Source organism: Halichoerus grypus, chromosome 5 (assembly GCF_964656455.1).
Source record: "Halichoerus grypus chromosome 5, mHalGry1.hap1.1, whole genome shotgun sequence".
Lineage (NCBI taxonomy): Eukaryota > Metazoa > Chordata > Mammalia > Carnivora > Phocidae > Halichoerus > Halichoerus grypus.
Window position 1 is genome coordinate 53,935,620 of NC_135716.1, and position 15,933 is coordinate 53,951,552.

General features: G+C 36.9%; 1 long non-coding RNA gene across 8 annotated transcripts in view; it reads right to left on the reverse strand.

Moving 5' to 3' along the window:
• LOC144381846 (uncharacterized) overlaps nucleotides 1-15,933 on the reverse strand; it is a 367,900-nt gene that overhangs the window by 204,895 nt on the left and 147,072 nt on the right. For 6 of the 8 annotated variants that reach the window (XR_013447830.1, XR_013447826.1, XR_013447828.1 and 3 more), the window contains one exon: nucleotides 12,415-13,164. The exons of 1 other annotated variant lie outside the window; for it this stretch is intronic. This is a non-coding gene — a long non-coding RNA (uncharacterized LOC144381846). Of the gene's footprint in view, nucleotides 1-12,414; nucleotides 13,165-15,933 lie in introns of those variants that run through there. One more of the 8 variants, XR_013447825.1, reaches the window with a different exon arrangement.

Below are 15,933 nucleotides of genomic sequence, written 5' to 3' on the forward strand. Positions count from 1 at the left end.
TTTTAAACATTTTTACAAGAGTAGCATTCAGTAATAATAATATTAATAAAAATAATATTCATTAATAATTGAATATCTACAGTGCTTCAACCACTTACTGTACATTGTCTCATTTAACATTATTTTTGCAGTGACTGTTAGAAGACATTGTTTGACCAAAGAGGAAATTAAAAGTTCCAAGGAGTTAAGTGACTCGCTAGCTCAAAATCACACAGCTTATACCTTCCAGAGCTGGTATTCAAACCAAATCTGGCTGATTCCAAAGCCAATGTATTCAATCACTTGTCTACATTGCAAATGAAATAGTCAGGGGGCATGTCTTATGATTGTTGGGGCCAGACAGAGTGACTCTACAGATAAAAGCAATAATTTAATGCCAATATTTAGTAAATTTGGAAATTCAAATCAAATGATTTCCCTGGATTGTTCAATAATAATTATTAACCACAATGAAGTAAGCTAACCCCTTTCTTAATATAATGTAAAAAAAGAAAAGAAAAAAAAGAATAATTCCCTCACTTCCCAAATTGTGAATTAGCCAATAAGCTAGATTTTCAGAAACAAAATAGTCTTCTAATACCACACCTGCTCCTAGGCACGTTTAGTTCAACATCCCCCCATTAATTAACATCTCCCTATTTCCTCCTACTGTAACAAATCCTGGATTCCAGTCCACCTTCTAAACTTGCATTTTCGAATCTCTGTTGAAATGTAACCATATTTCCCCAGGGCACAGCTTCCTGGAGTTAAACAGGAAACATAATAGCAGTCTTCACCTATTCCTACTCCCTTATGGGGTCTACAGTCCTCTCGTATTTCTTCTCTACTGCATTTAGGAATCCCTCAGGTGATTATACCTTAGTGCCATCTACTATTCAGCACTTCCTGCTGTCAAGCCCCTGGGGCCTTTCAAACCCAGAAATGACCTTGATCTGAGGTGTTGGAAAAAGTTATCTTCTCCTAACAGCTCCTCCTTAAAGATGCATAAAGTTGATAGATGTCCTCTAAAATGCCTTAGCTAGGTTCCAGCAATGCTGGGAATTCCTTGTGGATTATCTCCCTTCCTGAGTTCTGTACTGCTATTCTGCTCTGCCTGAGTCCCAAAAATGGATAGCCTGGTATTGGTTTGTCTTTGGACCTTGGATGCTGGCCTGGAAGAATCTTTGTTTAAACCCACTGCAACCTTCTGACAAAGCCTCATCCTTCCCCACAGATAGCCTGGCCCTGAGAATACCAAAACCAGACCTAATTCAATCCATCATGCTGGCTCCTGTTTGTCCAGTCTTTGGTTGGTGAGAACGAGGGAGACAGTAAAGAGGGAATCCCATATAAAGCTACAGGTACATGAAGCCAAAGCTGTGAATGCTGTTGGTAAGTCTCCAACGTTGAGCCACAGTCACTTTTCCCTCCGAAAGAGTGGCTGCAATTGGTTGCTTACTGATTAAATCCAGGTCAAAGATTTATTGGTGGTGGTGTTACTTTGTGTCTGTTGTTCTTGTTGCTTTTCAGCCGCATATTTAGATGGTTGAGCTTGAATGCTTTTATATGGTAAATACATTTCCAGTGTGTTTGTCCCTTGCCACTTTGGACATTTGGTCTTGTAAATCTTGCTCTAGAATTTGCTGGGCCTTTGTTGCTGAACCCACCAGTGTCATCTTGTGATCACAAGGTCTTAGAGAGATGCTAATGAAACTGAGCTTTTGTTTAGTGCCTGGCCTTTTGCTATCGCCCCTTTTGAGCATGAGACCATGGAGTTAGGTTTGGGAATGGTCTTGCAAACAGTTCTTTCAGTTACTCACATTAACCCCAGAAATCATTCTTGAGCCTTTCAAACGTGTTTCTTCAATTCCTCTTACCATTTCTTTAATTTTACTCTCCCTTTTTGCTCTCAAGCAGCATCTGGGAGAGAAGTTTTCCTTCTTTTTTTCAGACTTAACTCCTCTTTTATTTTTATTCCACCTTAATCTTCTTTTGGAACCTGATCCTGCTTTTCAGCATTCTATCACCAATAGCGTTTTCCTTTCTGCCTACAATAAATTCTATCTTCACTATTTTTTAAAGCCAGAAAATTTCTCTTCAACCATATAACCCTTTAAGGTACTGCTTCATTTCATTTCTATCTTTTCCCCTGAACAGTTTGAAAGAATACTTTTTCCCCAGCTTTAACTCATCACTGTTTTTAGTACCTCACCTGTTGGAAGCTAACTTCACTCCAGCCTTTCTTCTGAAACCAGTTTCTCAGTGATCAGCAAGGATTACAAAATCGCGTAGACTTTTCTCAGATGGATTCTTTGCAACGTTTGACGCGGCTTATAGCGGCTTTCTTCTCGAAAATCTTCCTCTGGTTCTGTGACACTATCATGGCCAGATTTCTTTTCTGCTCGGAGCATTTTGACCTCCTTCTCCGGCTTATCCTTGGACTCCCTAAAATAAACATTGTCTAAAGTTTTGTCCTCACATATTTCCGTCTCTCTTTTTAGCCTCCCTGTTAGTAAGCTCATTCCAACCCCTGTCATTTGCCTTTTACAAGTTGTGGTAAATGCATAAGGCAAGACTATAGAGCATATTAGGTAAGGTCTTGAAGGAAAAGGCAACATTTTCATTATTTAGAGATCCCATGATTGTGTACATAGAAAATCCAAGTGACACTGGGTGTTATATGCAAATAATGAATCATGGAACACTACATCAAAAACTAATGAAATACTGTATGGTGACTGACATAACATAATAAAAAAAAAAAAGAAAAGAAAATCCAAGTGACTTTGCAGATGAACTATTAACCTAAGAGAGTTCAGCAACATTGCTGGACCCAATGCCAATATACAAAGTCAAAACAGGTAAAAATGAGGAGCACCTGGGTGGTGCAGTTGGTTAAGCATTCAACTCTTGGTTTCAGCTCAGGTCATGATCCCAGGGTCTTGAGATTGAGCCCCATGTCGGACTCAGCACAAAGTCTTCTTGAGTTTCTCCTTCCCTCTCCCCGACTCTCTCACTCACTCTCTCAAATAAATAAATAAATCTTTAAAAACAACAGGTAAAATGTAATAAATACGATAATAAAGCACATATCACAATAAGAAAAGAATATAAAACCCAAGGAAATCCAACAGAAGTGTGAAAGATCTTTAAAGACATTTAAAACCATAGAATAAATGGAGAGATATCTTTTATCAGTGAATGAGGAGTGTATTGCCACCAAAAAAAGTGGCAATTTTCCCAAATTATTCTTTTAACTTAAATTTAACTTAAATCAAAATGCGACATGGTTCATCATGGAACCAAAGCGGATTCTAAAGTCCATATGGAGCTATTAAAGGCCAAGAACAGACAAGATTATTTTGAAGAAGAAAAAGAATGAAGGAATACTTGCCCTAGAGTTAATGAAATGCTTTAGCATTTTAAAGAGCATGATATTGTTAAAGGAATAGACAAATTGACTAATGGGAGAAAGAGGAAGTACTGATGCAGATGTATAAGTATATAGAAACTTGGCATGTGGCAGACATACATTGTACTGGGATAATTAAATAATCTTATTTTCAAAAAATATATCTATCATGCATTATATATAAATATTAACAAATTGTACCTGTAAATTTTTATTTCTTAGGGTGAAAAAGATCTGAGACAAAATGTTAACAGATTTTTCAACCCAGGTAGTAGGTACCTAAGTATCTATTATATATCATCTATACGTATATGTGTTTGAAATATCTCACATTTAAAATTAACAACAGAATAATGTATTTCAACAGCTTAGTTATGGAGTATTTTTTAAAAGGTGATAAGACAAAATGTGGACTCATTAAGGATTAATACTTTTTTGCTAGAGTTATTTAATAAAAGAGAGGACAATTGTCAGGACAATTTCTTAGAAAATGTTTTTAAAAATTAGTTAAAAGTAAAGAATCTTGGGTGAACATTTTACATTCAATATATTATTAGCAGTGAAGGTCGTAAGTTAGTTCACTAATTTGAATAATGCTGTATTTTACTTAGGAACAAGAAGTTTAGCTCTTTCACATATTTTGATTGACTTCCTTAATTTTCTGTTATTTGTTACTTGACATATGGCTTTGTGCTTGTGTATTCATTTTGTACTTATAATTAAACCAACATAATCATTTTCTCAAGAAAATTCTACAGATCAGAAATGTAGAAATAATTTTATGTTCATATTCAGCAGTATAGTGAAAAAAATACAAAATGGCCCAAAACTATTTTTTCTGCAAATATAATAATAGCTTAATAACTATCCTCAATCTTACTGGTGAGACACAAGAGGCAGTAAAAGTATTTCTTTCTCCAGTTCTAAATTTTCCCCTGAAGTTTGGACTTCTGTACACAAGTGTGTACTCCATACTATTCTAGGATATCAAATAGATGTCTTAACCTCAAAAGAGCCAAACCTCTTCCCAGCTGCACTCCACTGAACCAGACCTACTCGTTCTCAAACCTTCCCCATCTCAGTATGCTATTCCTTTATCCATCTAGGAGTCAACCCATAGCAGCTGTCCTTGATTTTTCTTTTTCTCTAACATCAACAGCAAAACAATCAGTATGTTGTGACAGCTCTACCCTTCAAAATCTACCCAGAATCCCATCTGTTTTCCATGCCTGTTGCCGGCTTGCTTGTCCAAAGTACCATCATCTTTCACCGAGGCATTCTAACAGATGGATAAGTGACCTCCGTGCTTCCCTCTTATCCTTCTTTATACATTTTTCATACAACAGCCAGAGTGATTTTTTTCCAAAAAATGTAAACCACATCAAATAACTTGACTTCTTTTTTTAATTTTTTAAAAAGGTTTTATTTATTTATTTGACAGAGAGAGACACAGCAAGAGAGGGAACACAAGCAGGGGGAGTGGGAGAGGGAGAAATAGGCTTCCTGCTCTGGAAGCCCTATGCGGGGCTCCAGGATCGATCACAGGAACTGGGATCATGACCTGAGCTGAAGGCAGACGCTTAACGACAGAGTCACCCAGGTGCCCCTCAAATAACTTGACATCTGCTCTAACCAAAATTAGAGATCCTTTTCTTGGCCTGTGAAACTTACACAAGCCTACTTCAGCCAAACTTTCCAGCCCCTTTCCCCATCCCTTACCCACTAAATTATAGACACAGCAATCATCCCCTTGCTTTTCCGATACCATGAGCCTTGGGGCTTCTGAATTTACTACCCCTTCATTCCTGTTCTTCCTGATCACTACTGGCCAGCACTTTTTCTTATCCCCTCTAAGATGCTGCCCCTTCAGGAAGCCCTTCCCTGACCACTGAAACAACAGTACTGCTCCTCGGTCATGCTATATCTTATGGTGCTAGCCTTATTTTATTTCTTCACACCTCCAATCACTGTCTGCAATTATCTTGTCAATTTCCTTGACTACTTGTTGACTGTCTTTTCCTAAGTAGAAATTATGCTTTACAGAAGAGGAAGCCTGTCTATCTTGTTCACTACTTTATTCCCAGGTCACCAAACACTGCTTATCTGCTAGACTTTCATCAAACACAGGTCCTCAAAACACTACCTGGCTCTCAAAACTATTTGGTTAAAAAGTGACTTTTTTTAAAAATCAGGTATCAGAATATGATGTCTGACATTGCTACTTTTTAACATTTTTGAACATTCTATCTATTGCAATAAAACATGAGACTCATAGAAAGACAGCTTAAAGGATGTTTAAAGGATGAACAGGAAATATCTATAACATTTATCATTTAATATATATGTATGTATGGGTGTGTGAGTACATATATATGCATTTATTATATGCACACACATATATTCATATGTAACCAGGAAAATTTAAATATATAATATGTAACACTATAGTTTTTGTGTAAGTAAAAATTAGTTAACTACTTGGGGGGAAAATCCAAAAGAAAAATAGGTTAAGTGTGTGAATAATCAAATTTATAAAAATAGAACCACCACATAGATGGAAAAGATATTTACTATCACTAGTAATTCAAATTTACATGTTTAAAAACAAGACACTGTATGTATGCTCAGGTACACATGGTGAAATTATAAATTTATCAATTTTTTTCTGGAAAAAATAGCAAACTGTGTCAAAGGTTTTGACAAGTTCTTAGCTTTGACCTATTCTACTTTTGTTCCTTTATCTTAAATAAATGGAGATGCATAGATTTAAGTTTAAGGGGGTTTGTTGGAGAGTAGCATAAAATATCAAAATGTGAAAATGTCTAAATATCCCACAATTAGGGAACTTCTTAAAAAGAATGCCACATCAACAGAAGACTATCGAAATAATACTTTTACAGAACTTTTAACAACATGGAGGGAGTGTTTTCAATATCACATAGATTACAAAAAATTCTTCATTATGTCCACATATTACGAATTACTCAGGAAAGTTTAGGTTAAACTGTAGTGACAAAAATATCCCCAAATTTTATGATTTAAATGAGAATTTATTTGTTACCCTCACTACATGTACAAATGGGGTCAGCAAGGGGTATTTGCTCATAATAGTCACTTGTGGACCTGGGCTGACAGAGGATCCATCTCAACAAGCAGATGTTTCTGTGAGCATCATCGTGGGTAAAAAGGGCCATGAGGAATCATCCTTCACTTTTGTTCACATTTTACTGGTCAAAATAAGTGACATGGGCACATCTACCTGTAAAGTGAGGGTGGAAATGCAATACCATGCATATCCCAGAATAGTTTTATGTTTCCCAAGTTTAAAAAATATATATTTAAGCGTGGCTGGGTGGCTCAGTCGTTAAGCATCTGCCTTCGGCTCAGGTCATGATCCCAGGGTCCTGGGATCGAGCCCTGCATCGGGCTCCCTGCTCTGCAGGAAGCCTGCTTCTCCCTCTCCCACTCCCCCTGCTTATGTTCCCTCTCTCGCTGTGTCTCTCTCTGTCAAATAAATAAATAAAATCTTTAAAAAACATAGATATATATTTAGAAAAACTCTTTGATGGTGTTGTAGTTCTAATGTTGTATGGTGGGTTCAGAAATATTCATTTTATGATTATGCTTCAGACTCTACATATCTATCAACAATATCAGATATTACATCTAAAAAGATAATACAGTTAAAAATAGAAAAATAAAAATAATCACATGATTAGACCAGGAAGTTGAGGTGTTTAGAGGCAGCCATTAATTTGACACACTGCTTTATATCTCAGTTCCCCTGGAATTATTATACTACTTTGTTCTAATTTTTATTTTGGAAAAGAAAAACAGATATATTTATATATAATCTTCATATACTAAGGCTGTGACCCTATTATCAGTTGCTTGAAGTACATATTTATTGCCATTCTATCTGACTTCATTTATTGATGCGTTGATTCATTCAGTCATTCACTCACTCACTAAACATTTATGGAGCATATTTAAGTCAGACACTATGTTGGGTTTTGAGGATATAATAATAAAAAGAACTTCATTTTGCTGAAGTAGCAATAGCCATGAAATATAAAATTATGAAAAAGGTGAAGTACAATAATAAAATCAAACCCATTTTTCTGCTTAGAGGGATTGGGAAAGAACTTTATGACTTATGATGGAACTGATAATTCATCTGTGACTGAAGAATAATTTGGGTATCACCTCAGGACATGGAAGAAAAGATATCCTGTGGAGTAGAAATAGCACATTTAAATAACTGTGTGTTATTATATGCAAACAATGAATCATAGAACACTACATCAAAAACTAATGATGTACTGTATGGTGACTAACATAATATAATAAATTTTTAAAAAAGAAATCTAAAAAAATAAATGTACGGAAACATGAATGCTCCTATGCATCAGGATCTGAATGTAGACTAATATAAAGAGAGTACACGTTTTAAAAAAAAGAAATAACACCAGAATATGAGACTGAGGGAAGCGATAAGGGCTGAATTCTTTTTAAGTGAGAAAAATGATTATTTGTAACTGAGCCATTTTGTTTTAGTTTTGTTTTTCATTTTCTTCATGTAAACTTTGAAAATAAGTCTTCAAATGAGATCAGATTTGTATGTTATTGCAAGAAGTTTGTTTTGTTTTGTTTTTTAATATAGGAATTCACTGAGGGAGTTAAAATAGGGAGTAACAGTGTGACTGATATATGTAACTTAAGACCACTTTGACAGCCATTGGATGATAGATTAGCTAAAAGCAAAACTAAGATGGGACACCAATTAGAAGGACATTACAATAGTTCTGGGGGGGGAAGCAGTGAGATCCTAAACTAAATTGATGAAATAGTTACAGTCAGCAGAAGTATTTGGGGACAAATTTAAGGTATAAAATGGTAATTGTTCAAATGAGGTACATGGGGTGGAGTTTGCAGGATGAGATGGTTAAAGGAGAAGGCAAGCTTAAAAATTATCCCTGAGTTTCTGGATTTGATAACCAAATGGAATTTTGGTGCTGATGATCATGTGAGAAAATATAGAAGGAGGGAGAGGCCAATGAGCTGTCAGGTTTGGGAAGGGCTAATGAAGACTTCTGCATAAGATATAGGGAGTAAATGTACTTGTAGGGCATTGTTTGGATTAATTTGAGTCAATCTTTTCTAATCCATTCACATAGACCAAACAAATTGAGCTTTATTAACTCTTGGCCAATATGATGGTGCAGCTTCACAACTTCTCAGGTACATTCCTGAAAGACACTGTTAAAGGAAAATCTTCTCAGTGAACGGAACTGGAATAGTTCACCTGGTTGTTCATTTTCTTGGAAAGGAAAATGTTTAGCAGTATGAATCTATATAATTTAATGGGCTGAGGCCAGCAGGACTTGGAAGGAACATAATTGGAGAAAGTAACAAGGAGGTCTAGGGAAGAGGCATGTGGATGGACCTCTATGAATGGGCAAAATAGGTGAAGATATTTGTGTCCCATGTGAATACTCACCAAAAGATGACCTTAGCAGAGAAAGATTTTAATAATCAAGCATATAGGATGGACCACTGCATGGATACCAGTTACCTTTTTCTCCAGCTATTCCTATCAGTGCCCAGTGGCCCCATAAACAAAGTGGCTATGGTGGCAGGAATGGAGATTATGCATGGGCTCACCAACATGGGCTTCCATTTACCAGGATCAGCCTGGCTACCTCCAGTACTGAGTGCCCAATCTGCCTGCAGCAGAGGCCAATGCTGTATCCCCAGCATGGAACCATTCCCCAAGATGATCAATGATTTACCTGATAGCAGGTTGATTACAGTGGACTGCTTCCATCATGGAAGGTGCTTTACTCTTACTGAAATAGACACTTACCCTGAGCATAGATTTGCCTTCTCTGCATGCAGTACCAAACTGTCATCTGTGGGCTTATAGAATGTCTTATCCACTATCATGGCATTCCACACAGCATTGCTTTTGGTCAAACAACTTACTGCACTACAGTTAAATGTGGCAATGGGCTCATGTTCATTGAATTCACTAGCCCTGATGTGTTCCCCATCATCTTAAGCAGTTGGCCTGACGGAATGATGGAATGGTGTTATGAAGATTTGGATACAGTGCCAGCTTGATAGCAGTATCTTGCAAGGCTGGGGCAACATTCTCCAGGAGGGTGTGTATGCTCTGAACTAGTGACCAATATATGGTGCTGTCTCTCCCATACCCAGAGTCATGAGTCCAGAAATTAAGAGATAGAAATGAGAGTAACTCCACTTTTATCTACCATCAAAATTTTTGCTTCCTTGTCCCCTCAACTATAAGCTCTGATGGTCTAGAAATCTTAGTTCCAAAGAGAAATATTTCAATCAGGAGACATAATAACATATAGTGAATGTTGGGACTGTTAACCATCTACTTTGGGCTCCTCGTGATTCTCCCTCAACAGGCAAGGAAGGGGTTACCCTACTGACTGGGGTTATTGATCCTAATCATCAAGGGAGAAATTGGATTGCTACCTGGAGCTAAGGAAGGGGACGTCTTGAATACAGGAGATCCCTTAGGATACCTTTATCTACTTCCATGTCCTGTGATTAAATGAAAAACTACAATGCATTTCAGGTAGGTCTGCTAATGGCCTCAAACTTTAGACATGAAAGTTTAGGTCACTCCACCAGACAAATAACCATGACCAACTGAGATGCTTGCTGAGGGCAAAGGAACTATGGAATGGATAGTGGGAAAAAGGAGTTATAAATACTAACTATAATCATCAGACCAGCTGCAGAAAGAAGGACTGTAACAGTTATAAGTATTCCTTATTTTATTTAATTAGTTTGCCTATATATTAACCGAACATTTTTGTTTCTTCTTTCTCTTATTAACTCACCATCCAACATGATATGTGTTACTATTAGTTAACTTTATACAACAGTAAGTTACAGGATATCAAGGGATAAGAGTGACTATCACCCAAGGACTTTGTATCCTCTGAGGAAAAAAAAGGTTAAATATCTTTTCATTATTAAGTAAAATAGTTGTATCTTGTTAGGTGGAAGTATGACTTTTTATTGGCTTTATTTGGATTTTAAGTACAGGTTAAGGAGATGCATATAGATGTGGTGATTTTTGTTGTTGTTGTTGTTGTTTGTTTTTTACTTTGTTTGAGGGGGGAGGGGCAAAGAGAGGAAGAGAGAGAGAATCTTAAGCAGCCTCCATGCCCAGTGTGGAGCCCGATTCAGGGCTCAATCTCACAACCCTGAGATCATTAGTTGAGCCAAAATAAAAAGTTGGATGCTTAACCAACTGAAACACCCTGGTGCCCCAATGTGGTGGTGTTTTTGATGTGTCAACTTGACTAGGCTTCAGGCCTCAAGTATTCAAATATAATTCTAGCTATTGGTGTGGAGGTATTTTGTAGATGTAATTAAAGTCTATAATGAACTGACTTTAAGTAAGGGAGATTATTCTAGATAATCTGGCTGGACCTGATCCAATCCGTTGAAAGGCTTTAAAAGCAGGGCTGAGGTTTTCCTGAGAGAAGAAATTCTGCCTGGGGACAATAGCTTCAGCATATACCCAAGAATCCTAGTCTGCTCCTCTTAGTGGCTAGCCCAGTAGGCATGGGTATTGCCTAGACTTGCCCCATAAGCTAACTTACTGCAATAACTTTCTCTGTATGTATCTTCTAATGGTTCTGCTTCTCTGGTTGAATCCTAACTGATGGAGACAGGAAGCACATGTCTGCTATTATTACAACTTAGACTACATATCATAGCCATGAGCAAACTGTGAGACTAGACTGAATCTGAAATGATAACAATAAAAAACTCCAACAAAACTGAAATATATTCTTTATGCACAGTTTTACCAAATTTGTCTTCTTTTCTGAGAACCCTTCTCCAAAAACTTCAGCTGTGGGAAATTAAGCAAATCCCTGCAAAGATCTGGCATGTTGCCTTATAAATTATTGAATCTATCAATTATTGAATTTGTTTTCTATAAACTCATTTCTAAGTTAACTTAGCTTGCCTAGCATGAAGCCAAGCTCAGGTTCATTTTTTATCTGGCAAATTTCAGGAAGCATTTTATTTGGTCAATGATGGAGGGCAACCAAGTCCACTACTTGGCTTTATCAGGATTTCGTTAAATCTCCTCTGAGGTTCCTGAGACTTTCACATTTAGAAATAAATAATATTGGGGCACCTGGGTGGCTCAATTGGTTGAGTGTCCAACTCTTGGTTCAGTTCAGGTCATGATCGCAGGGTCGTGAGATGGAGCCCATTGACAGGCTCCGAGCTCAGCTCAGAGTCCGCTTAAGATCCTTTCTCTCTTCTTTTTGCCCCTCCTCCCCACTCGTGCTCACGTTCTTACATGCTCTCTCTCTCTCCCTCTAAAATAAACAAATAAATCTCTCTAAAAAAAAAAAAGAAAAGAAAGAATATTTTTGGTCATGCTGAAATAGTTTTCATTATTTTGTGTTTTTTTTTAATGATTTTATGATTTTAAATGATTTTACATTATGGTGGTTTGGCTGTTGACCTTATTTATGTTGACTATAATATAACTTTCTGTATTTCCTTTAAAATAGTAATAATGATGCCAACACATGTTGAGGGTTTACAGTATTTAGTTGCTGTGCTAAATTCACTATAGTGATTTAATCCTCATAAAAGTCCTTTGAGGTAGGTATTGTCATTATTCTCAATTTATAGATGAAAAGCATAGGCACAGGGAAGGGAAGTAACTGGCAATAGGTCACATAGCTAATAGGCTCAGCTCTGTATAACTAGAACTCATACACTTAACCACTGTGAGTTACTGCAATTAATTTAAAAGCAAAAGGAAATTAAGTTTTTAATTTTTTTATTTCATAATTGGTTAATGTCCTAATGACTGATTTTTAAGATGAATAAATTAAATATGAGTATTACTCCCTCCAAAAGTAAACAAAACTAGCTAATTTTTGTTTGGTATGCCCCAGATTTTTTTTCCTGAAAATTGATAATGCATAAGAAAGCATTCTCATTCCTGATTCATAACATGACACTGAGTTTATTCTGTTTTCAAATTTCTAAAGACAATAAAATTATTTTCTTGACTTAACAATATTTTAATAGTAGAAGACAGGTGTTCTAACTAATGATTGGCTTGTTCCTCTTTCTTTCCTTCCCATCTTTCCTTTCTTCTTTGCTTCTATTATTTCAGTATTTGTGGGTGTTTCCCTTACCCAACTTTAGAAATGCACATAGTTTTCTTGAACAAGATTAGTTATGCAGTCATTGTAAGCCTGAGTGAAACTGACAAGCAGATAAGAGGAGCAGCATGGGTCATTGTTCCCATCTTCCTGACCATGATGCCTCTCCAAGGAGCTCTTGCTCCCCGTTTTCCTTTTAAGAAAGAAGTGAGATTCTTCACAGGTGTAAATGCCTTTGCTACATTTGACTTATGGGAGAGATTTATGTTGCAGCACCATGGCTCAGGATCTCTCAAAGATGTGTCTTCCCTCTCCCCGTCTTTATCTCCTCCTTTTGTTTCACCTCTGTACCTCTGTTTGTAAGATAATACATCTTCCTCACTCTGACTCCCTTCTTGTCTGTCATCTATTCTTCTCTCCCACTCAAGAGAGGAAATTTGGGAAGGAAGACTAGAAAAGGAACACAGAGTGATATAGGAGCAAGACTAGAAACGCTGAATTTCTGTAGGGAGATCATGAATCCAACAGAAATAGTCCAGTATTGTTCTTCCTCAGCCCAAGGATGCAAACCTGTTCTTCATAATGACTCTGTTGGGAGAAAAATAAACAGGTAAGAGCAGAGAGAAGGGCTCAGTCATGTTTGATATTGTACAACATGGAATAGGATCAGTACAATTTGCTTTCTCAGTTTGGACTATAAGCCAAAATAGCAATTGTAGACTGCACTGCCCTAAATTGAGAGATACCAGTTGGTATCCAGTGCAGTCTGATTCTGACCCTGAGTGATTCATGACAGTGGGGTACTCAGTTGCCACGTTCCTCCTCTATAATAAGTCTAACTCTTTAAAGTGACATCGAAAAGAATAGCATAGCTATATTGACTGACTAAATGTTCTCCTTTAATAGGGTAGACAAAAGGGATTTAAATAGATGACAGCTGAAGCACCCTCCAGTTAGAGATAGTTGTATAATAAATGTACCCTTGTTAACTATCACAAAATGTAAAGCCTGAGGTGACCAAGTGAGATTCAAAGCCATGTGCCCTCACACACAGATGAGATAAGGAATGATATCCCCAACACACCATGAAATTTAGGACAGCGATTAAGAACATGTTTTTAGGAGTCAGACCACCTGGTTTCAAATCCAGATTTTAAAACATCCCAACGGGGTGACTGCAACCACTCAGAGAATTTCTTTCCTCTTCTGTACCTCAGTAATAGTACTTCCCTTATAAATGTGCAAAAATTGAATGAGGTGATATATGTGAGATATTGAGTATACCACCCGGCACATAAAAACAACTCAGTAGAGGTTAACATAATTAAGGGAAGAGAGATTTAGAGTTGCTTTCAACACTGAGAGAGATGGTTTCTTGTTTTTTTAATAAATTGAGATGAGTTTGTAAGAGAAAGACTCTAAGATAGACATGGTATTTTGTAGTTATCCTGAGGCTCCTACTTGGCGTTCCACCTGCTTATTTACTCCTCTGTGTCATCTTCTCCAATTTGCATTACCTGGGACAAGGATTCAGTTTATTCTCTCTTGTATTCTCATCACTGCCACCACGTGCAGCATATAATAGAGTGTTAGTGGAAAGAAAGAAGGTGACTAGACATAGTGTTATTTTGGTTTTAACTACTCATTTTATGCCCAAAATATAATATATGATCTTCCAACAGAAGATCATGACATTTTTACTTATTTTGTTTCTTTTTTAAGTTTATTTTCTAACTTTTTATTTTAAAATAATTTCAGATCCGCAAGAAGTTGCAGATAGTACAGGGAGTCCCATGCATCCTTCCATCCTCACCGAGTTTTCCCTCAATAGTTGTCACACAACATCAAACCCAGGAAACTGACACTAGTACAATCTGTATGTAACCATATGCTATTTTTTCACTTGTGAAAGTTTGTATAACCACTATAATCAAAATGTATAACTGTTTCATCACCACAAAGATCTCCCTCATTTTACCATTTCATGGTCACTCCTATTTCCTTATTTTTCCTTCCTTAGTCCCTAGAAACCACTAGTTTGTTCTCCACCTTTATAATTTTATCATTTTGAGAGTGCTATATAAATATAATCATATAGTATGTGATTTTTTTTTTAAGGTTGGATTTTTTTTTCATTTACCATAATGCCCTTGAGATCTAAGCTGCTGCATATATTAATAGTTTGTTCCTTTTTAGTATTGCATAATATTCCTTGGTATGGATGTACCATAGTTACCATGGCTTATTTAACCATTTTTTTAATTTAACTTCAATTAGCTAAGGTATAGTACATCATTAGTTTTTTTTTTTTTTTAAAGGGAGAGGGAGAGTCTTTTTTTTTTTTTTTAAGATTTTTATTTAAGAGAGAGAGAGTGAGAGAGAGCATGAGAGGAGAGAGGGTCAGAGGGAGAAGCAGACTCCCCGCTGAGCAGGGAGACCGATGCGGGACTCGATCCCGAGACTCCAGGACCATGACTCAAGCCGAAGGCAGTCGCTCTACAACTGAGCCACCCAGGCGCCCAGTACATCATTAGTTTTTAATATAATGTTCAATGATTCATTAATTCAGTATAACACCCATTGCTCATCATATCACCTGCTCATTGAAGGATATCTAGATTGTTTCCAGTTTTTTACCTGTTACAAATAAAGGAACTATGAACATTTGGGTATGAGTTTTTTATGTGGATATGTTTTAATTTCTTTGGGATAAATATCCAGGAGTGGATTATGGGGTCATTTGATAAGTATATGTATGATTTTACAAGAAACGACTAAACTATTTTCCCAAGTGGCTGCACCATTTTACATTCCCATAAGCAATACATGAGAGATTCGGTTTCTTCACATCCTTGCCAGCTATTTCCTCACGGTCTTATCAGCATTGACATTTTACCAGTATGAGTAAATTTAGAAAACTTATTTCCGTTTACATCCTTATGCCCTCCACCATTTAAAAGTGTCTTAAATATTTCTTATATATATATTGCAAACCACATCAGATGATATTATAATTTTTACTTCAACTGACAAGTACAATTAAGAAAACTCTAGGTAAGATGGAGGAAGAATAGGGCGACCCTAAGCCTGCCTCCTCACTGGATCACACCTAGATAAAGATGGATCATTCTGAACACCCACAAGATTGATCAGAAGTCTCAGAGACCAAAGCTGCACATCTTTAAGCCAGAAAAACCACCCGTGGAGGGTAGGAACTAAAGAGAATTTCTCCATGGGAGAAAAGAGCAGTGGGCGCTCCCCAAGGGAGGGAGCCCTGACTGAAGAGGGAGTAGTGAGAGAAGAGGAGAGAGAGAAAAAGCGTGGAGAGAGAGAGAGAAGAATGAAAACTCGCAGAAG